Below are 11,440 nucleotides of genomic sequence, written 5' to 3' on the forward strand. Positions count from 1 at the left end.
CATCAAATCGATCCCATGACTCGGTCAACCAAATAATTAATAAAATTTTCAAGCAAATGTGTAGGAACTTCTGACACCATATTTTGGTCGGAAATGCGTAGGAAGTTGCGTAGCAAATGCGTAAGAAACCGGTTTCCTACGAGGGGTTTTCCTACATACACATTTCCACGTAAATTAGTCAGAAATCGCTATTTGTGACGCATTTTTTACGGAAAACGGTGTTAGAAATTTTGAGTTTTCTAGTAGTGGTTTGTCTGAGTTTCGGGCTAGTGTGTTACAGATCTCAACTATTAGAGTTTGTTAGCGACGAATATTAATTGTGTTACATTCGAGTAAATAGTGGATACCAAATATAGATTAGAACATGTATATCCGATGTGTAGTTCTATATACAATTTTGTAACACACCTGTGACATCACAATTCTTTTAGGAACATCAGCTGAAAATGATGTTTAAATATCTTTAGTGGTGCTTACAATACACACAAGCTACAACTCTCCACATGCATTAACTTCAAGACATGTTTCTTGAAACTTCAAAACTACGTGCTAGTTTGCTACTCTATTCTCTACTATAAATACCAATCTACTAGATTTCTATTTTCACATCCAACCCATCTCAAAATCCCACAAAATTTGATTATTCAAATCAAGAAGAATCAATAATGACCACCAATGTCATAATTTTCGTTTCGTTTGGAGGTGTGTTTCTCCTTGGACTCGCAACAATTGCTTTGTGTTGCTTGATGAAGAAATGGAAAGGTAGCAAAGCGACTGAACAAAACAAAATGGTGCATTTCGACGAGCATAAGAAGGTGCACGAGAACATCGTGCAGGGTCCAAATGGCGCGAAAACTGTGGCCATAACCGTTGATGATGATTTGCATGTTGATGAAGAAGAAGAGTGTGTGAAGAATGAGAAGCTTGGGAAAGCTTTAACTTCTCAAGTTTGAAATGAAGTTGAATCATGTAATGATTGTATTTATATTTTTAATTCTCGACTTTGTATATCAATAATCAAATAAATAAGATACCAGTTTCATAATGTATCATTCAAATGCATCATGCAGACATGCATGTAATTGTAACATATTTACATCATATCTTTCAATTGAGAATCAAGGGGGACCCAATTGTCACGTGATTGGTATTTTATTTGTTATTACGTATCCGACGATTGGTATCACACCAATTTACCGAATATTTTAAAGTCTCGTACATGTAAAAATAATAATTGGGCCCTTTTCATGTGACAACTACAAAACTAGGTATTTACTACCGTCACAAATCGGTTGCTAAACGCCTACAGTTTTTCGACTGGAATTGGCGGTTGAGAAAAACCTCCATTGCTAATCCGATTTTGCAAACTTGTGAAAGGTCATATTACCACCGGTTTTAGCGATTAAATAAACATTCTCTATATTTGTGACCGCTTTGCGACAAGAATTTTAATTTTAGTTTTGTTTTATTTAATTTCCCATTTTTGCAACCGAGATGAGATGGTCACAAAATTAGTGATTGATTTGCAACGGGCTGTATTGCAATCGCTAGCTTTGCAACCATTTCGAGTTAGGTTGTAGCATAGTCGCTGAATTTCTGATTGTCTTCTTCAAATGTATTCAGGTTGCCCGAGCTCGAGCTTGGCTCAGTTCGAGCTTGTTTTTAAAGTTTAGGCTTAGCGAGTAGTTTTTCAAGCTCGAGGTCAACTCGAGCTCAAGTGTTTTATTTTTTTAGAGTGAATTTCAAGTTTTGTCCTTTATCTTTAGGCCACTTTGCAAGTTTTGTCCTTTATGTTTAAATTTGACGAGTTTTGTCCTTTATTTTTAAAAATCAAGCACGTTTTGTCCTTTATGCTTGATTTTTAAGGACAAAACGTGCTTGATTTTTTAAACATAAAGGACAAAACGTGTTTGATTTTTAAACATAAAGGGTAAAACGTGCTTGATTTTTAAACATAATGGACAAAACTCGTCAAATTTAAACATAAAGGACAAAACTTGCAAAGTGGCCTAAAGATAAAGGACAAAACTTGAAATTCACTCTTTATTTTATATTATTAACTTATATTAATCAAAATTATTTTTTTATAAATATATATATATATATATATACATATATTTTTTTAGTTATTTTTATCATAATTTAATATATAACAATTATTATAACATAATAATAATTACCATATTATATAATAATTATATAACAACAGGTTTGTTCATCAAACAATCTTATTTTTAGGCTCAGACTCAAGCTTGTTTAAACTTGGCTCATTTGAGATTTTTTCAAGCCAATCTTAAGTAGCTCACAAACAGAATGGCTCGTATACACCTGTAAACATACTATCTTGTCGTAAATGCTCAATTTTGTAGTAGCAACCACCAATACCATTCATACATAGTGACATACCCATAAGATTTAAGAAGATTCAAACAAAGCAAACATTGACTTTTCAAACTACTATGAAACCTTATGATATAAGATGATCTTCTCCATTATTATTAATGGCAAATTAATCCTTGAGATTTTGTACAAAATATAGATAAAACACCCCTAATATGCATATCTATCTCTTATACTAAAGCAAAATAATGTTGACCAATTGACTTTGATGTGGCATAGCTATTTAGGCAGATAATTAGATTTTGAGCGGCAATCTTCCTTTCTCTCAATTCTCCTTCAATTTCATATAAGCGGCAAAAGGTTTTCTCAATTCTCCTTCAATCAATTTTGTAACGTTCTTCTATATGGAAACCTAATCTCTTCTCAATCAATTCCAATCATCTCCAAAATAATGAATTTGTTCCCATTACCATTGTAAACCCTAGATTGATAACCAGATTCTTCACATGGCTTCTCAAAACCATTATTTTGATTCCATGCCGCTGTGCTCTCCAACAATCCCTTCAATAGCGGCTACACGAGAGGATCCCTGATTCCAGTCAAATCAAGCAATGATGTTCAACGAGCCGTGAATGGAGCCGAGTATCAGCTTCGTTAAATCTCTCAGGTTTGATTTCAATTTTAGGTTCATTTGATTTCTCATTTGTGTTTTATTTTAGATCTGGTTGTTCTTTCGATTTTGCATTTCTTTTTCACCATCTAAACGAAGCAGAATAACTCTAAAATTATAATGGGACAATCGATTGTTGATTCTCAGATGATGCATATATAATTAAGAGGGAAACCCTAACATCAAATTACAACATTATTGATGAGATTTTATTGATTCGTTTGCTGTTTGCTGAATGAAAAAGATGTAGGCAAATGCTGGATTGGTGGTTGGATAGCATAAGAGGGACGAGTTGATCTACGGAATGATTCCATGTAGCGGTATGTGTTTTTATATCTTCTTCAATACCTTTTGTGTAGATGTAACAACTAAAACACCAATGTGATAGAAAAATTACATTACGGACTTTATTTCGATTTGAGCTAATTGTATTAGTGAAACACCAGTATGGTTCTGTTTTACATTTTACGTGTACGATTGGTTAATTAAGGGTATGTGTGGTATATGTGACTTATTAACATAAACAATCATTGTTTACAGATTTGTGTATGGTGCTGGCATCACATTATGGATATGGCTGAGAAAGATGATACAGAAGGGAGGTGTCCAGCGTGTCGTACGCCTTATAACAAGGAAAAGATAGTGGGGACTGCATCAAAATGTGAAAGGTTTGGTCTCACACATTTGTTACATCGTAAACTTTGACTTATATTTGTTCCAGTGGTTGACGTTTGACTTCTCTAATGTGCTATCAGACTGGTTGCTGAAATGAGTGTGGAGAAGAAACAAAAGTCTCAAAAGGGGAAAACAAAAGCTTCTGAAGGTAGAAAACATTGTGGGACTGCCTCTTAATTTAGCAGACGAAGAGGTAATCTCTTTTTTCATCCTTACAAATTTACATTTGTGTGTGTGTTTTTTTTTTCTAAAATTTTTGTAGTTTCTATATCTCGGACAGCAGCTGGCGCCATACAGCATTTTGCAAACAATACTTATAGCGTGTAAGTTCAATGTTCTTGAGTCATCATATATTTGGCATTTTTAGTTTATTTGGTATGAGCGATATTTATCTTTGTAATATTTACACTGTACAGATATATTACTTACTCAAAGGAGGATGAAGCGGTTCGAAGTATACAGTCAGTACATGGGTTTGTTTTGGAGGGTAGACCATTGAAGTTAGCATCTAATAACACAAACCGAGAGTTTCTTTTTTATATTTTAGGTTAATGTATTGGAGTTTTATTGCAGAGCCTGTTTTGGGACTACAAAGTACTGTCATGCATGGCCGAGAAGCATGGTATGTTATATGAACAAGTCGTTTTTGCCAGTTTACTTTATTTTTTTTTATATATTTTATTAATAATTAATAATTTGATTTTGTTTATGCAGCCTTACACCAATCCTGACTGCTTATATTTGCATGAGTTCGGATCACAAGAGGATAGCTTCACCAAAGATGAAATAATCTCTGAATATACAAGGTATTCAGCTTATAGAACATAGTATTTGACCATTCTGCGTAAAATGATACGTTAATGATACATAATATAAGCAAAGATCCAAAGTAATAATAGCTTCACAAGGCACCTGATTAATGGACTTGAAGCATCTTTTGATCCAGAGCTAAAAACTTGCATGAGTTTTACTGATAAAGGAGGTCCAGTAGATCTCAGTACAGTGGTCACTTTTAACATGTAAGCAAAATAGAAGATAAGTGACAATCTAGAACCGTCAATCTAAAACGAAATATATTTTAACAGTCATAAGAACATGATGTAAGATGAAGAATGATTTTTGGGCTGAGTTGAAACACAGGTTGTATTTTTAATTCTAGGACTATTTTTGTGTGATTTGATGGTGTTAATCAGGTTATGGAACTTGAAATTACCATATATGCATGAAATGGATTACTATATATACTTAGTAGTGGTAATCAACTTACGCCTTACAGGTCTATATTTTTCAACAAATTTTACATGTCATTGTTTGATTATTTTTTTGCCAAATTTTATTCAGGGGCATTTACTAAAAATGTGGTTTATCACGTGCAAGTAAGATACCAGACATTTGAGTTGGATAAAGAGCATTATAGAATAGAAGGCCATTACAAATGGTGGAAAAAAGGCGGTTATCATCTTAATTTTTTCATATATTTATTTTGTATTGAGTTTATATATTGTTTAATATATTATTCTCCCTGCCTTATTTGACCTCACACTCTTGATTTTCTCTATGTCTGTAGCATCTGTTGCAAAAGGTATGTCCATCATCAACAATTATCACCATATTGATCGTTACATCCGTTTATTCCAATACAAATACATTATCCGAGGTGAGTTTCGGGCTAGCTAGTGTGTCACAGAACTCATCTATTAGAGTTTGTTAGCGACGAATATTAATTGTGTTACATTCGAGTAAATAGTTGTAACACCCGGTCTTATTATTCAAGGTTTAACGTAAATTTTACGTAAAACAATCATGTAATTAAGATTACATAAACATTTGGAAATACGGGTTTATTAAAACTTTTATAAATCATAAGTTATTCTACATAACGTGATCGAATTCGTTGTTTAAAAATTACAACGTAGCAAAGTGCGGAAGCGTGTATCATTATCGTGTTCGGTTCTTCGCTGAGCTTGATCGTCTTCCGGCGTCCAAGGTGTACCTACATTTCATAAACATGAAATGCTTTAGTCATACGGGGTTTAAATCATGTCCGAACGATGTCCGGGAAACAATTGATTTTCAAATGAAAACAAAATATATATATAAAAAAAATAATCTCCACCGTAATTTACGGTGGGACCGTAAATTACGGTGGCCCCTGGGTTTCTATTCTTCTACCGTACAACAGACAATTAGCACCGTAACCAATTCATCTCCACCGTAATTTACGGTGGGACCGTAAATTACGGTGGACTCTGCATCCAGCTTCTCTATTTTTGCCGTTATTCGACACGAAAACTTTCGTATCTTTCAAACCGCTTATCCGTTTGATCTACCGTTTCTTCCTACATGATTGTAATTTAATCTTCCATCATATGGAGTTAAAATCCAACATCCGAATTAATAAAATTTAAGACTTTTAAGTCTTCGGCTTATTACTCTTTTACCAAAATTTTGACCCGTTTATACGTTTATCAAACAAACATACTTGTTTAACCTTTATATCACGTACACTACTTCAAATTAAGGTTATTTACCATATTAGGTTATAATCACAGGTTTATTACACAATTTAAACCCGTTTTCACTCGTATGCTTATTTTGACCCGTAATCCCTCTTTTAACCTATGATTTTATTTGAAAAGTCATTAAGCTTTCCAAATACAATGTTCCTTACCTAAAACATTTGGTTTACTTATCAAGTAACCAAATGTTCACCTTGACTACTTTTAACACTCTTTGAACCACATGTTCTAAATGAGGGTTACCCTTTTTCACATACCTGGCGCAGATCAATATATTGACCCGTTTTTAATACCTTGCTTTTATAACCGCTAATTCATAGCGTTGCTAATACCCATTTGACATTTACACCTGAAATAATATAACTCGACAAAAATCATTAGTCGTTATTGTCAAAGGGTGATATCTTCACCTTTTAACCCATTTGGTCTAAGTGACCGAATATGTTGACGAGATGATATTTATTACCATCTCATCTACATGACTCGCTCCGGTTTACATCGTGCGGTCATTTCACTTATTAATCATTTCTTAACACTTTTTAGCCTATCATGGTTTATGTTTTACTGTGTCTTTCAAAACCAATAGTTATGGTCAACGCATGACCAATTTACCGATTTAACTCCTTTTAACCATCCACATGGTTTCTTGTCATGATTGACTACTTTGTTCCGTACGTTTACACGCCGGAACATCATACCTCAATTAAGTATTTATCTCATTCATAACTAATACGATAAGAGAATATCCTAACATATAAGACTAGTGTAAGCTATACTTACCTTGCATCCATGCCACGCCTTTCTTTCCGTACGCGCTCCGTTTGACCCGCTTCATCCACAAGCTTCCACCTAGCTTGTTAGGCGTCAAACTATCATCATTCACAAGGTGGTTAGATTAGTCATTAACAAATACGACTATTCCACCTTACGTATTTTCTATGTCGAAATCATTATTCGACTTCGTCATTAGTAAATTTTAACTTTCTACTAGTTAACTACCTCTAATCATATGATACGTGTAATTAACTAAAATCTACATTATGATTAGATTCCGTATTATCACGTATCACCCGTAATTAAATAAATTAGGAAATTACGTGTTTCATTCATAGTTTCAACATATGAACTTTGTGGGCATAATTTATAACATCAAAAATCAAGTTTCATATCACTGAAAATAGGCTGTTTTTGGTGACCTGTTTAACATGTTTACAAGTCTCCAAAAATTATGATTTTTTTTTTGTGTGGCGTACCCCTCGGAGGGTTCGAACTTGTGTTAAAATTTAAAGATCTAACTCTTTACCAAGAATTCGTAAAAATTCATTTACTAAGCTGCAATCAGATTCGTCACTTCTGACTGCAGCTTACGGAAAAATTCATTAAAAATTCCTCGTTTATCCGATTGACGAAATTCCAATTGGCAATTCTTCTAATCACTTAATACTTTCTACAGTAAGAATTTGAGATCATAACTCAATTCCTAAATTAAGTTATGACATTGGGCTGCAGATTCTGCCAGAAAACGCAGCTTGAACCTTTGATACGGAAAATTCATAAAACGCTCAATTTTCGTCGAAAAAATGCGATTCCAGTGGGGTTTTAAAGATATTTCCTGGAATTACATTTTAGGCTCAAGAAACACATGTTTTTACCACGTTTTATCCAGGTTACAGCCAATACAAGTTGGCTGTAAATTCTGATCAAGAACCGTTTGAATTCAGCTTTCAAATTAAGCATGTTCTTGATATCATAACACTAATTTTTAGGAATCAAAACCCTAAAAACATCTCATACATGAATTTAGAATCAACAAAAATCTAAATTTACTTGATCTAGGCATGATTTCAATAAATTCTTGTCTAGGGTTTACTCCTAAACACTATTTCACTTCAATATCATCCATACCACAATCATGCAACATAAATTTCGAATTTCTTATGCACATCAAGAATTCTCAACTTCATAAATATCAAAAATTCGACATACCTTCCGATCCCCTTAGCTTGGTGATCACGATTTTAGTTAAAGCCCTAATTTCTTTGCTCGATTTCTCCTTGATTTTGCTGGATTTCATGTGCTTTAGGGTTTTGAAAGAACCCCCTGTTCTTCTGATCGTTCCTGCGCACACACACACACTTACCAAGTGTGTGTTGTGTTTTATTTTTTAGTTTTAATAAATAAGTTTCCTCCATTTGGCACTATTAGCCCCTCATGTTTTGTTTTTATAAAAGGTTTAACTATTTCTAGTTTCCTTTATTGTTCTAACTACACATAATTAACTAGGTTAATATTCCTAGTCACTTAGTGGGTTCGGGATGTCATAACCCGTTTTATTTTTAAGTCCCGTTAACTCGAGCGTTCTATATACTTTGTTTTCTCAAAGTATTTATCCTATTTTTTTATTAACATCAAGTTTATTTATTTAAATCCTAATATTTACCGGGTTAATTTTGACTACTAACAGTATTTTACCCGTCTTTACTATTAACGTGGTTTGATTACCAAACCCGTTTTGGGGTGTTACAAGTCTACCCCCCTTAAAGAGGTTTCGTCCCCGAAACCTTTCTTACGTAGTTCTTTTAGGTTTGACTCTACTGACTTAGTTTCGACAACTACTTGAGCATTGCTCGTAATTAACAACCTTACCAGAAAAGTAAGGCAGTGTGCTTTTGGTTTTAAGGCATATGACATATGTGCCTTTCACGTGTAAGGCCTCATAGGCCGTTACTTTCAGTGTGTATTTCTTATTTTAGTCACTTATATGACCGAGTTGTCATCTAATCACTCGGTTGTATTTATTTTCAACATGTTTGCTTCAATCTAATCTTATTTCAACAGGCGCTTGTATAAGTCGTAACACTATTCCGACTTTAGAAAGGTTTTACCGGCTAGCCAGATTAGTCGCCGTCACCTTATTCCCGTCTTTCGGGTACATCTATTGCCGATCCGGCCTTTCACATGTTTTTTTCTGATTTTTTTCATATCTCGTAACTTACGTTTCGACTTGATTGTATTCTATATCATTTTCTATATTTCTTTTCTTGTCTGTGGGCGTGTCATGTCACTTTTAAGTCTAATTCGACTTTTCTTTGTCATGCTTCTTCTTTTTGAATGTATCATCTCGCACCCATCGGTGTTAAGACCCACATTCTTTGATTTATTCCTTTCCGAATTCGTCTCATAGTATTCATACGTGTTAAAATGTTGTTTCTTACCCAAAATTGAATTTTTAGTTTAACGTTTTCTCTTTTTTTTTTAGCTCATGTCAATTCCAAGGAATTTACGTCCAAGGATTTATCCCCTTCCGTTGTCATTTCGGTAATGACTTCACACACTTTTATGACATAGCACAATTTAAATAATTGTGAACTCTTTTGTCATTTTTTTGCCCGTTTAAATGTTTTAGTGAAATTTTTCACTTTTGTCAACCAGACCCTTTACAATCTCTTTGCTTTTAACCCATTTAATTAACTTAGCGAAACATATCGCTTTTATACTAACTTTGTCTCTCGTTATTATTTTACGCGGGGAGTTAACCAGTTTCCTTGTTTCATTCTATTGACCCGTTAAGAAACATATTTGCATTTTCCGGGTTCGAGTGTAAGTATCACTCCCTCCCAATGTTTGTCTAAATCGTTTTACATGCTTGATGTTTTCTGGGTTCGAGTGTGAGTACACTCCCTCCCAATACTTGATGTTTTCTGGGTTCGAGTGTGAGTACACTCCCTCCCAATACTTGATGTTTTCTGGGTTCGAGTGTGAGTACACTCCCTCCCAATACTTGATGTTTTCTGGGTTCGAGTGTAAGTACACTCCCTCCCAATACTTGATGTTTTCTGGGTTCGAGTGTAAGTACACTCCCTCCCAATACTTGATGTTTTCTGGGTTCGAGTGTAAGTACACTCCCTCCCAATACTTGTCTGAATCATTTTACATGCTTGTTTGTCCCTTCCCTCGGGCTCATTATCCTAATGTAATACGCTTCCGTCACTCGGTTGTGCGTTTACATTATTATCAAATATCTTACTCATTTGATTCATTTGGGTACTTTTAAACTAGTCCCATATACCCCGCCCTTACTACATCGGATGTAAATGTGTCCGCTATTAGAAACTCGTGGTATCATATGCCACTACTTACTTGGCCAGAGTAAGCGATTAACACATGACATACACGACCTTCCTATAGTTTTCACATCACGCCCTATGTAAGTACTCTATTTAGTTTTCTTGGAAATGATATCCTGGATATGTATTTCTATTCAGGTTTTTCCAAGTTTCTAATTTACCTATGCAACAATCATTCTCTACTTTGTTTATTGCATTCTACTATTTGTGTGATTATATTTAAAAGCGTGCACCTGATATTGCTTGCCTTAAAGGGCTTTCTTGCCGTTACTTATTTGCAATCGTTACGCGATTTAGGTCCTTGATGATTATGCTCTCCTTGCCATATCTCGGACCGTTCCATCATTATATCCACAATTCGTTTGACTCTCGTCGTCTTCAAACGCGAGTGTCCTTCAATTAAAACATTCACAAAAGTTAGTAACGTCAACTTTAATAATCGCCCGCATTATAATACAAGGCTTTTTCTACTATACGCGTCAACGCACGTATTTTCGTCAACTATATCAATCATTTTAATCGGGGTAACGTGTATCACACGATAACCCTATGTGTTGTTTACAAAACTTTAGCATACATGTACTTACCGGATTTGCGATCAAGCCTCGAACCGAACACTATTCTTTGTCAAGAGCATAAGGTTTAAGTCCAAGCATGGTTCCTCCCCACCATACTCGAATCTCTTAAACCAAGGCTTTGATACCAACTTGTAACACCCGGTCTTATTATTCAAGGTTTAACGTAAATTTTACGTAAAACAATCATGTAATTAAGATTACATAAACATTTGGAAATACGGGTTTATTAAAACTTTTATAAATCATAAGTTATTCTACATAACGTGATCGAATTCGTTGTTTAAAAATTACAACGTAGCAAAGTGCGGAAGCGTGTATCATTATCGTGTTCGGTTCTTCGCTGAGCTTGATCGTCTTCCGGCGTCCAAGGTGTACCTACATTTCATAAACATGAAATGCTTTAGTCATACGGGGTTTAAATCATGTCCGAACGATGTCCGGGAAACAATTGATTTTCAAATGAAAACAAAATATATATATAAAAAAAATAATCTCCACCGTAATTTACGGTGGGACCGTAAATTACGGTGG

General features: G+C 34.5%; 1 long non-coding RNA gene and 1 pseudogene across 2 annotated transcripts; one reads left to right on the top strand and one right to left on the bottom strand.

The window, feature by feature from the left end:
- Positions 1-665: 665 nt before the first annotated feature.
- Positions 666-4,545, top strand: LOC110870430 (annotated as a pseudogene).
- A 1,046-nt stretch (positions 4,546-5,591) lies between these two features.
- Positions 5,592-10,860, bottom strand: LOC118480872. 2 transcript variants are annotated; one of them, XR_004863997.1, is made up of 3 exons: positions 10,565-10,860; positions 8,191-8,322; positions 5,592-7,073 (listed from the first exon to the last, which is right to left on the bottom strand). It is a non-coding gene; the product is annotated as an uncharacterized LOC118480872 (long non-coding RNA). The 2 variants fall into 2 exon arrangements; XR_004863996.1 differs by having other exon boundaries at positions 8,191-8,339; positions 10,565-10,857.
- Positions 10,861-11,440: the final 580 nt, after the last annotated feature.

This window comes from Helianthus annuus, chromosome 8 (genome assembly GCF_002127325.2).
Source record: "Helianthus annuus cultivar XRQ/B chromosome 8, HanXRQr2.0-SUNRISE, whole genome shotgun sequence".
In the NCBI taxonomy this organism is placed as follows: Eukaryota; Viridiplantae; Streptophyta; class Magnoliopsida; order Asterales; family Asteraceae; genus Helianthus; species Helianthus annuus.